The sequence below is a fragment of the Octopus sinensis genome, linkage group LG2 (genome assembly GCF_006345805.1).
Source record: "Octopus sinensis linkage group LG2, ASM634580v1, whole genome shotgun sequence".
In the NCBI taxonomy this organism is placed as follows: domain Eukaryota; kingdom Metazoa; phylum Mollusca; class Cephalopoda; order Octopoda; family Octopodidae; genus Octopus; species Octopus sinensis.
In genome coordinates, this window is record NC_042998.1 from 166,482,127 (window position 1) to 166,494,626 (window position 12,500).

At 38.7% G+C, this 12,500-nt stretch overlaps 1 long non-coding RNA gene across 1 annotated transcript in view; it reads right to left on the reverse strand.

Moving 5' to 3' along the window:
• Window positions 1-12,500, reverse strand: part of LOC118762097 — a 13,639-nt gene that overhangs the window by 1,047 nt on the left and 92 nt on the right. Inside the window, exons 2-3 of the long non-coding RNA XR_004997873.1 lie at window positions 11,886-11,890; window positions 9,989-9,993 (exon numbers count right to left, since the gene is read on the reverse strand). This is a non-coding gene — a long non-coding RNA (uncharacterized LOC118762097). The remainder of the gene's footprint in view (window positions 1-9,988; window positions 9,994-11,885; window positions 11,891-12,500) is intronic.

Here is a 12,500-nt window from a genome sequence, read left to right on the forward strand (position 1 = left end):
GAGGGCGGGCGTTGTCGTGCAGCAGAAGAAGTCCATGCTGCCGATTAGGTCTTTTCTCTTGAATAACCGTGTTGAGTCGTTCCATAGAGTTCTGCGCAGACCGTTTAGTTCCGCTCAAGCAATTCGTAATGGATAATTCCTTCCCAATCCCACGATACGCGCAACATCATTTTACGCGGATGAAGATCTTGTTTCACGCGCGGTGTCGCTTGTTTACCGGGGTTAAGCCATTCTTTACACTACTTCATATTGATGTACAGGCCCCATTCTTTCATCGCCAGTAACGATTCGGTAAAGAAATCGTTACTTGTGTCCATGAGTTGAGCGGTGACGAGCAAGTAAACCAGCAGAGATTGTGGCTCGGTGATTTTTGCTGTTGTCACTTAAAGCATGCGGAACCCATGCTCCATACTTCTGAACCTTTCCTATCGAGTGAAGATGCTTCTCTATAGTAGTGTGGCAGCATTCCATTTTCTCTGTCTGTTCCCTTGTCGTTTGACGAGAATTTTCGTGCAAAAGTTGGTTTAATCGGTCTTCATAGAACTCAACTGAAGGCCAGAACGAGGTGCATCTTTGTGGTCAAAATTTCCATTTTTGAACTCGGCATACCAATCACGAGCGGTTCTTTCAGCTATGACACCCTCTCCATACACAGCACAAATGTCGCGAGCAGCTTTTGCGACCTTAGAACTTTGATTAAAAGCAAAAAGAAGGAGGTGTTGAAAATGCTCGTTTTTCTTAACTTGACATTCCATTTTAATGATCTGAAAATGAACAAAATTGAACTAAAATGAACTAGAAGAAAAACAAAATAGATTCCAAATTGATTCAAAAATAGAATTCTCGAAAAAAATAGATTGCCAAATTTATAAACGCAATAAATTCCAAAATTATAAAAAAACAACGGGAACTTAGTTACCGACCCAATATATATATGTGTGTGTGTGTGTGTGTGTGTGTGTGTGTGTGTTTATGCACATATATATTTATGCATGCATCTATATCTGTATATATATAAACGAGTGTGTATAGTCTATTGAAACTGAATTTACATATCACCACTTGATCTTCATCTCATTGCGATCTGGTATGTGTCTGTGTGTGTGCAGAGAGAGAGAGAGAGAGAGAGAGAGCAAGACAGGCAGACAGACAGACAGACACATACATACATACATACATACATACATACATACATACATACTACATACATACATACATACATAATTGCGTTGCATGTATGTAAGCGTATACGTACATATACTGAAGGAATTTGAATCAAAATTCGTTCGTGAATGTTGTAAAACGGAAAAGTGGTTATTTAAAATGTATTGGGAGCTTTGTTTCCTTTCAATGGCTCGCCCTTGAGAACCAACAAATCCATTACTTTCAATTTGCCCTTACACTACAGCAATGCTAAAAATTCGTTTCTCTTCATTTTTTTTCTTAGATATATTTTTTTCTTCTCCGTATTTTTTCATTTATTTATTTATTTTTATTATATAAACATAATTCGTTACCATAGGATAAAATATTAGTTGCTGAAACACCAACGCAGAAATCTGCTGGAGCAGGGATGGAAGAACCTATAGAAGAATCTAAAGAATTTGTTGTGATGAGGTATGGAATGGGTAAACACACATACATGCACACACACACACACACGCACACACATATTTGAATATGTGGAGAAAGTGAACGAGAGAAGGAAAAAATGTTAAAAATGTTCCACACAAGTTCGAAAATATAGAAAAGTATTAAGAAAAAAGATTGCAAGGAATTAATTCCGAAGTATATTATTTCAGTCGAATCATTTCAAAATACCTCATTGAACTTTTCAAAGTCTGTAATTACAAGAAACACCACCATCTATAATATATATATATATATATATATATATATATATAGATATATATATATATATAATAAATTAATAATAATAATAAATAATAATAATAATAAAATAATAATAATAATAAAAAAATTAATAAATAAATAAAACACATGCATATATACATACATATATGTACGTACCTACATCTACATGTATAATACAAACATATATGGGTACAGGACACCAAAAAAACGTCGAACACAATGAGAAACGAAAACATAAAACAAAAAACAAGGAAATGGACATTTTTCTTAAACAACGAAAAAATAGAGTACAAGACATACAACACAAGGAAAACGCGGAGTAGATGAAACAGAGGCGACTGAAGAAGGGAAATTTTCCGTGCGTTGTATGTCCTGTACTCTATTTTTTCATTGTTTAAGAAAAATGTCCATTTCCTTGCTTTTGTGTTTATGTTTTCGTTTCTCATTGTGTTCGGATAGTTGGTGCCCTGCTTTGTCTCCAGTAAAACGAGATAGTTAGAGGTATGTACAAAAATTGTATGCACACATATAACCCAGGTAATTTTCATAAATGAAATTAAATTCAACTACTTCTCTGTAGATTGACAAAAATGATGAACAGCCTTAATCGATTTTCCAAAATTATTGATTTCTTACCAGAAGTGTCTATATCACATGACAAAGTCCAGAGGAGCAAATAGCCAATCTCCAGATATCCAATCCAGTAGCTTCAGGGAAATGGAACTACTCATTTGCATACTACAAGTATTTACCACTCTATTTGATGTAAGCGGCCTGTCAACGGGATCTGGCATCACAGTATTAACGTATAATGTATATGTAAACATACGTAAACATAGGCTCAGGCATAGATGCGCGGTAAGAAGTTTGTTTCCCAACCACATAGTTCCGAGTTCATTCTCATTACGTGGCACCTTGGACAAATGTCTTTTGCTATAACCTCGAGCCGGCCAAAACCTTGTAAGTGGATTTGGAAGACGGAAACGGAAAGAAGCTCGTAATATATGCGCGCGCGCGTGTGCGTGTGTGTGTGTGTGTGTGTGTGTGTGTGTGTGTTTGTGTGTGTGTGTGTGTGTATGTGCGCGCGCGTGTATCTTCGTGTCTGCGTTTGCCCGCCTCCCTACCGCTTGACAACCGGTGTTTGTGTATTTATGTCCCTGTGATTTAGCGGTTCAGCAAAAGAGACCGATAGTATAAGTACCAGTCTTTAAAAAAGAATGCTCCGGCATGGCCGCGGTCTAATGTTCGAAACAAGTAAAAGATAAAGACAAGCAATACAGATTCGTAGTAGGCATACAAACATGGCTAATTTAACTATTTCTCTGTAAATGGAAAAATTATAAACAGCCTTAATGTGTTCAAGCAGTAGTTCCAAAAAATAGAGCGGTACTGCCCCCTTGGGGACGGTGGAAAGATCCAGGAGGTGTTGAAGTAAAGTGGAGCAATAATGGAGTAGGCAAAAAGGGGGTGATGGGTGTAACTCCCCCCATTAATAATGGGTTAATTATCTTTTTTCTTTTATATTTTACTTGTTTCAGTTACTAGACTGCGGCTATGCTGGGGCTCTGCCTTGAATTTTCAGTCGAATGAACCGACCACAGTACACCTTTTTCAAAGCCTGGTACTTATTCTGTTGTCGAACCGCTACGTTATGAGAACGTAAACACACTAACACCGCTTGTCAAGCGATGGTAGGTGGACAAACGCAGACACAAAGAAACACACACACACACACACACACACACACCACACACACACACACACACACACATATATATATATATACATACATATATAATATATAGTTTTTTATAGGCGTAGGAGTGGCTGTGTGGTAAGTAGCTTACTTACGAACCACATGTTCCGGGTTCAGCCCCACTGCGTGGTACCTTGGGCAAGTGTCTTCTACTATAGCCTCGGGCCGACCAAAGCCTTGTAAGTGGATTTGGCTAACGGAAAACTGAAAGAAGCCCGTGTATATATGGTGTATATATATATATATATATATATACATATTATATATGTATATATATGTGTGTGTGTATGGGTGCTTGTCTATGTTGGCGCGTGTCTGTGATTGTCCCCCCCACTTCAATATCGCTCGTGTGTTTAAGTCCTCGTAACTTAGCGGTTCGGCAGACGAGACCGATGGAATAAGTACTAGGCTTACAAAGAATAAGTTCCTGGGGGTCGATTTGCTCGACTAAAGGCGGTGCTCCAGCATGGCTACTGTCAAATGACTGAAACAAGGAAAAAAGTAAAAGAGTATATATATATATATACGACGGCCTTCTTTCAGTCTACCATATCCACTCACAAGGCTTTGGTCGGCTCGAGGCTATAGTAGAAAACACATGGCCAAGGCACCATGCAGTGGGATTGAACCCAGAATGATGTGATTGGCAAGCAAGCTTCTTACCACAACAGCCATGTCTGCACGTAGATGTTATCCAACCATAGGCCTCCTGTTGGTTGGCTCAGCTTTCTTTTATTAGATGGGCCGAGCCTTTGTCGTTGTAATTACGATACTCACTAACTTCACTAAAGCTAATATTGGGCAACTAAAAAAGATAATCAACCTTGTCTACTCCATCAACGTCGATTGTTCTGGCAGAAATATAAACTATGTAAATATATTTATTATTAAATATAAATGTGTCCGCGTATGTTTTAGCATGTGTGGGAAGACGGAAACTACATAGAGAAAAGGGTGAATGATAGAGAGGGGCGGAGATAGAGATTGACAAAAGACAGATGGACATACCGTGTATAAACTTGTAGACGTACACATATTCAAATTGTCTCCCTCAAACGCATATTGCACACGCACGCGCGCACACACACAAACACGTACATACAAAATACTCGTATATAAGCATCCACATATACATGTCCTTTTACGTTCGTGTATATATGTGTGCGTGTGTACGTGTACGTGTGTGTGTGTGTGTATGTGTAGGTATCTAATCGTGCATACGATTTCGATGACATCTAATCAAGCACTCCCATACGTGTGTGTATGTATTATGTATTTGGTATAGATATATATATTTAAGTTACATGATACATACATCAATAGGTATGTATGCATATATATATATATATGATAGACATGACATGAGACAGACATGCGCGCGTGTACCCAGACACACACACACACACACCCCACACACATTTATATATATATATATATAGATATATATATATATATATATATATATATATATATGTATGTATGCGCAGACATTCACACACACAAGCACACACACACACACGCATGCACGTACACACACATATACATACATGCGTGCGCGCCCGAATATTCACGTGATTGTGGACAAGTTGACATTTTCATGCTAGATTTGAGGTCTGATGTAGATAATTAGAGTCTGGAGCAGAAAAAAAAAAAAGAAGGGAGGGGGAAGTTTCCCTGATATCATATGAAGACTGAAGTAAATATGTCATGAGGTTAATGAAGTGATTCAAATACTGTAGTTTCATCTTTTTTGTTCCATTTCATCGTATTGTTTCGTTTCATCTTGTGTGGCCATTTGCAAGTTTCGCTTTTCTGTGTGTGCATGCGCGATTGTATATCTGTGTGTATATGTGTGTATGAGTGTCTGTGTGTGTGTGTGTGTGTGCGTGTGCTGTGTGTGTGTGTGTGTGTGGTGTGTGTGTGTGTGTGTGTGTGCGTACGTTTTAGTATTAATAGAAACACTGAGACAATACGGAGTCTTTCGTGATTTATATTTCGAATCACCCCGTATTTATGAAATGACAAGCTCCCAGACATATACTCTCTAGCCTTTACATGAGTATGTATGTATGTAGTATGTATGTATGTATGTATGTATGTATGTATGTATGTATGTGTGAGGGCGCGTGGATTAGTGGTTAGGGCATTCGGCTCACTCATGATCGTAAGGTGTGAGTTCGATTCCGGCGACGCGTTGTATCCTTGAGCAAGACACTTTATTTCACGTTGCTCCAGTCAACTTAGCTGGCAAAAATGAGTTGTAGTTGTATTTCAAAGGGTCAGCCTTGTCACCTCTGTGTCACGCTGATTATCCCCGAGAACTACGTTAAGGGTACCAGTGTCTGTGGAATGCTCAGCCATTTGCACGTGTTAATTTCACGAGCAAGCTGTTCGTTAATCGCATCAGCTGGGAACCTCGTCGTCGGTAAGTATGCGGTATGTATGTAGTCGTATTATGTATGTATGTATGTATGTATGTATGTATGTATGTATGTATGTATGTATGTATGTGTATGTATGGTATGTATGCATGTAGATGTATGTATGTATTTGTATGCTTGGGTTGAAGATCAGGGCAGCTGAAAATATTTTAATCAACTATCTCCTGTCTCAAGAGAAGGTAGTGCCTTACAGATAATTCTTTTCTACTCAAGGCACAAGGCTTGAAACTTTGTGGGAGAAGCCTTGTCGATTAGATCGACCCCAGAAACGCAACTGGTACTTAATTTATAGATGCCCGAAAGGATGAAAGGCTAAAGTCGACCCGCCGGCGGAATTTGAATTCAGAACGTAAAGACAGACGAAATATCTATTTCTTTACTACCCACAAAGGGCTAAACACAGAGAGGACAAACAAGGACAGACAAACGGATTAAGTCGATTATATCGACCCCAGAGCGTAACTGGTACTTATTTAATCGACCCCGAAAGGATGAAAGGCAAAGTTGACCTCGGCGGAAATTGAACTCAGAACGTAGCGGCAGACGAAATACGGCTACGCGTTTCGCCCGGCGTGCTAACGATTCTGCCAGTTCGCCGCCTTAGTGCCTTGCAGATAATTATGAACGGTCGTTGATTATGTAGATGGTATCTTCGAAACTTTCGTATCACAACTGACATTTTCTAATACAGTGTGGTTGTCTGGAGGTATCTTTATCTCTTTAATTGATCAGGCATTTAATCAGCCATTCATTTTCCTTGAATAGTAAATGTGTGCTCTTCTTGGTGAAATGCGATATATCTATCACAGCTTTATGAGAGACTACTCTCCCTATAGTTATTGTTCATATCCCCTAGCTTGCGCAAAATGTACCCTCGCATAACCTTACACATATTTGATGAGTATTCCTCGTCTAAAGTATCTGGTAAAATAAACTAATCTTGCTACCATTGGGTCACACTGAACATTAGTATCCTCAGAGTACCTATTCAGGGTTTCTTCATCAACTCACAGATATGTTGTTTTTATTTATCTATTTATTTATTTTGCTGTTGTGTACATAAGTGATGTAATTCTTTTTATCTTTACTGTTCAGTAAAAGTTGTTTGTTGCGATTCGACATTTAAAGACTGTTTGGAAGATTCAATTCTATTCCCCTCCCTCCATAATATATATATATATATATATATATATATATATATATTGAGACTCCCTTCGGTCATGACTGACCATGGAATTGCACCTAGAAAGTTACCCTCCCAGGCGCAAGTCCGGGCAAGTTTGTTTATGGAAGACCAGCAGTCGCCCATGCATACCAGCCTTCCCTCTCTACGCCACCGATGTTATCCAAGGGAAAGGCAAAGGCCGATACAGCTTGGCACCTGTGACGTCGCAACTCATTTCTGCAGATGAATGAACTGGAGCAATGTGAAATAAAGTGCCTTGCTCAAGAACACAACCCGCAGCCCGGTCCGGGATTCGAGCTCACAACCTGACAATTGTAAGCTCGACGCTCTAACAACTGAGCCATATATATATAAGTGAATTCCAAATATAAAAAATCCCAGAATTAGACGTACTGGAGACAAACACAGAAAATGCAAAGTGTATGAAAATCTGCTGCCTTAAATATTACTGGTAAATGGCATGAAAACCTCTCAAGGGCAAATATCGAAAGAGAGCTAATAATGCCAATGTTGACGAAACTATTACACATCAATGGTTAGTGTCTTCTGACTTAAAATCATAGCAACCCAAGATCAATGCCTACCTACAAGAAGCTATCAGGCCAACATCTTAAAGAACGGCAGTAGCCCAACATGTCTATGTAAACAACAAAATAAACACACAAAAGAAGAAAGAGAATTCAAGCCTCAACAGTATTCCTCACTGGGGCAGTTGAGGAAAGCACAAATTTGTTTTTAACCATAACTACCAAAGGCAAGTTCCTTCTCCCAGCTATATTCTCTGAACCACAGGTGCGTGCTGAGAGTAAGCCAATACCTACAAGTCATACCTGCCGTTCTCATTTACCTTTCAGTAATTTTACTGGAGAGTTTGACCACATCTATAACTATACTTTTCTTTCCAAATATTACACGAACGTGCCTTTATGATCGCAAGTAGATTGTAGGGTTTTAGAAAGAGGAAACTCACTAGAACTGTGGTTCTCAACCGGTGTTCATATGGCCCTTGGGAGGAGGAGGGATCATATGAGCGGTTGTACATTGCATGTTGCTGAATACTTTAAATACTTTGGTGGTTAGGTGAGCAGTTCGGAAGCAGACATCAGGATCAAGACGGCACAAGCATGGTCAGCTTGCCACACACTGAAGAAGATCTGGAACTCCAAATTGCCCAGGCAAATCAAAATCAGTGTCACTATATGGCAGTAAAACATGGAGACTGATAAAGAAATTATCAAACGGACTATATGGATGCTACACAAGGATGGCACGAATGGCCTAAATGGAAAATGGCAGCAACATATGACAAATGAATGCCTTTATGGAAACCTGCCGAAAGTTAGCGAGAAGATCAGGCAAAGATGGCCGCGTAAGTCGCCCTGTACTGGAAGCATCGAAATTAGACTTGTGGAACTCACTTCATAGTGATGTTTGCAGAGGAATTCATTGTCACACTTACATCGACAACTTGCTTGTAGACACTAGCCTGGAATGTATTCAGGACCTCGAAGCACTGATGATGGGCCGAGAAGTGTGACTGGTAGACTGTGCTGCTGCGGTCCGAGTTGGTGCCCGGCCATAATAATAATAAATGGCAGTCTTATAAGATTTTGTTGTTAAAATATATACGCAATAAATTGCTTGCAATTCCTAATAATATTTAGTTATAAAAATCCTAGAATTGATTATATATATATATATATACATCGAATGGCCATGGCGGTCCAGTGGAATCACAAGGGTCCACAGGCACAAGGTCACAAGGGTCACAAGGGTCACAAGGGTCACAAGGGTCCAGTGGAATCACAAGGGTCCACAAGCAAAAAATGGTTGCGAACCACTGCACTAAAACTTATGTGTACAGCTATACATCATGTGGTATATAGTCTATTTGACAAGCATGTCACGGAAACAGAGTAGCCAATCCTAAGTGGTACAGTCACGGGAATTTTACAGTCATATGACTGTTTCTGAATTTTATCATCATCGGAATCACTATATGTCTCTAATGGGCAAACTGATCCAGCCTGTTTCAAAGTAAACACCACCCAAAAGATTTTAGCGTTAAGATTTTTATTCATCCAGTTAAGAAATAATGTTGAACTTCTCAAGCATGTAAAACAAATCGAAAAAATGTATAGGGTGTATAACTTGATCTGAGTATGTATGCATGTGATATCAATATTGTATATGTATATGTGCATGTGTGGATAATTTTATCCAAATAAGTAAACAGATACGGAATATTGGGTTTCACATGCGCTATTTTGTGCATATGTGGTATTTGTTTGCGTTTATAAGTATATGCATGTGTATGTGCACATGTGTGTATACATGTATGTATCTATCAATATCTATATATATATGTGTGTTCATACGTACTATATAGGTGTGTGGTTAAAAATGTCTTGCAACTACGTTGTACTGTTGTATCCAAGTGTGTGTAAGTGTTTGTGGGTGTGTGTGTGAACGTGTGTGTGTGTGTGTGTTTGTGTGCGTGTGTATGTATGTGTGTGTGAGTATGTGTGTGTGTGTGTGTGTTTGTGTGTGCATATGTATGTGTGTGTGTGAGTGTGTGTGAGTGTGTGTGTGCTTGCGTCTCTGAGTTTCATTTGGCAGATCCGTCCGTGCGTTAAACACAATGTGTCACAGTATTTATTCCACCATTTTGCGCCTTAAGTTCATATTTGTCTTAGCTTAGTGTTGGTACCACCTCTCTCTCTCTCTAACTCTCTCTCTCTCTCGCTTTTTCTCTTTCCTTCTCATTTTCACATGCTAGATGTTCCACGGATTCAGATTGAGAAGACTGTTTGAGTCTGCTTGCGTTACAAATGCATAGTATCAACATTGATTAGAGAAAGCCTAGAAGACTTACAAATAAATTATATATCCATCTAGCCATACATATACATACATACATACATATGTGTGTATATGTGTTTGTGTGTGTGTGTGTGTGTGCTTGTGTGTGTGTGCTTGTGTGTGTGTGTGTGGTGTGTGTCTGTATGTGTGTGTGTGTGTGCGTGCAGGTGCGTGAGTGTGTACTTATAAGCTTGCTTCCCGACCACATGGTTCCATGATCAGTCTCTCTGCGTAGCACCTTCGCAAAGAATCTTCTACTATAGCCTCGAGACGACCAAAGTGTGGTAATTGAATTTGGTAGACGGAAACTGAAAGAAGCCCGTAGTATACATACATACATACATACATATATATATATTATATAGAAGGCATTACTATACATAAATGCCACACGCTAGGAGGGACACTTAAAGTCAAAACTACCAAAATAAATAAACGCATAGTATCGAATGCGAGGGAATGCAACTCTCGAAACGAGTCTTTTAAAAACAGAATTCAGCTGCAAATCACATGATTTCATAATTAGTGCACTTTTTAATCGTCAGTGCAAGTTTTCACGCTAAGTACTTAATAAATTCTTATAAAGATTTTGTCCTATTTTAAAATCATATATACATATATATATATATATATATATATATATATATATAGAGAGAGAGAGAGAGAGAGAGAGAGAGAGAGAGAGGAGAGAGAGACATGGCTGTGCAGTAAGAAGCTTGCTTCCTAGCCACATAGTACCCGGTCCGATCCCACTGAAAGAAGCCCGTCGTATGTGTGTGTGTGTGTGTGTTTGTGTTTGTCCCTCCTCCACTGCTTGACAACCGGTCTTGGTGTTTTTACGTCCCCGTGACTTAGCGCTTCGGCAAAAGAGACCGATAAAGTACCAACCTTTATAAGAAATAAAGTACTGGGTCGATTCATTCGACTAAAAAATTCTTAAGGCAGTGCCCCAGCATGGCCACAGTCTAATGACTGAAACAAGTAAAGAATAAAAGATAAATATGTATGTTTATAGGTATGTATATACTCTAATTTAATACCAGTTGTTTGCTTGCTTTTACTTTTACTCTGTTATACAGGTACCTACTCAATTGAAAATCCGCAATAGCCAATTGTCATTAGGGCAGATTAACTTACCTGCTTCATTTGGTGTTGAAGTTGGAGTTTTATGTAGTGAGTCAACCTGAACACTAATCGTATGTACCTATTACCTTTCGTTAGTAGAGTAATATTATCTGAATTCGTATATACTTGGGTGTGTGTGAGTATAAGTGTATATGTCTGTCTATCTATCTATCTATCTATCTATCTATCTATATCTATCTATCTATCTATCTATCTATCTATCTATCTATCTATCTATCTATCTATCTATCTATCTCTGTATATATATATATATATATTTATATTTATATAGTGGAGGCGCGTGGGTTAGTGGTTAGGGTGTCAGCATCATGATCATAAGATTGCGTTTTCGATTTCTAGATCGGGCGACGCGTTGTGTTCTTGAGCAAAACACCTCATTTCACGTTGCTCCAATCCACTCAGCTGGCAAAAATGAGTAACACTGAGATGGACCGGCGTCCCGTCTAGCTGGGGTACACATACTCCATTGAAACCGGGAAACCGGACCCATTAGCCTGGCTAGGCTTTAAAAGGGCTCATTTATTTTATTCATATATATATATATATATAAATATATATATTCATACACACACACACACATATACACGAACAGATACATTGATTCATACACATAATATACATTATCTATACACGCACATTCACACACAAACATGTAGACTGGTGTGGGAAATATGTGTGTGTGTGTGTGTGTATGTGTGTGTGTGTACATGCGTGCGTGTGGTTGAGTGTGCTCGCGCGTGCGTGAAAGTAAAGTAAATGGATCTCCGACGATGTCAACAATGAATATTCAGTTGTTTGATCAACTAATCTGCGGGTCGTTGAATCAGCGTTAAGTAGCTGAGCATTTACGAAACATGCGCAACGTCAGCATAATTCTTAAACAGAATTAGCATTACTGAATGACCACACTTGACATTTAAATTACATGTACAATCTGTTCGATAGGATCTTCCACAATTTTCACCCACCCAGTTTTATTCACAAGTTAGGGTTTACCCAAAGTTATACCTACGAAAAATGTTCAAGGTACCACGCAGCGAGACTGAAAGAGGTATTTTTTGATTGGGAGACTAACGTTTAAATAAATCATACTTACTGCGTCCATATGTACATATGCATAAAAATGTCCATATGTCTATAAAACATAGATGTACCTATACATACATACATACATACATACATACATATACATACATACATACATACATACATACATACATACATAAATGCACAC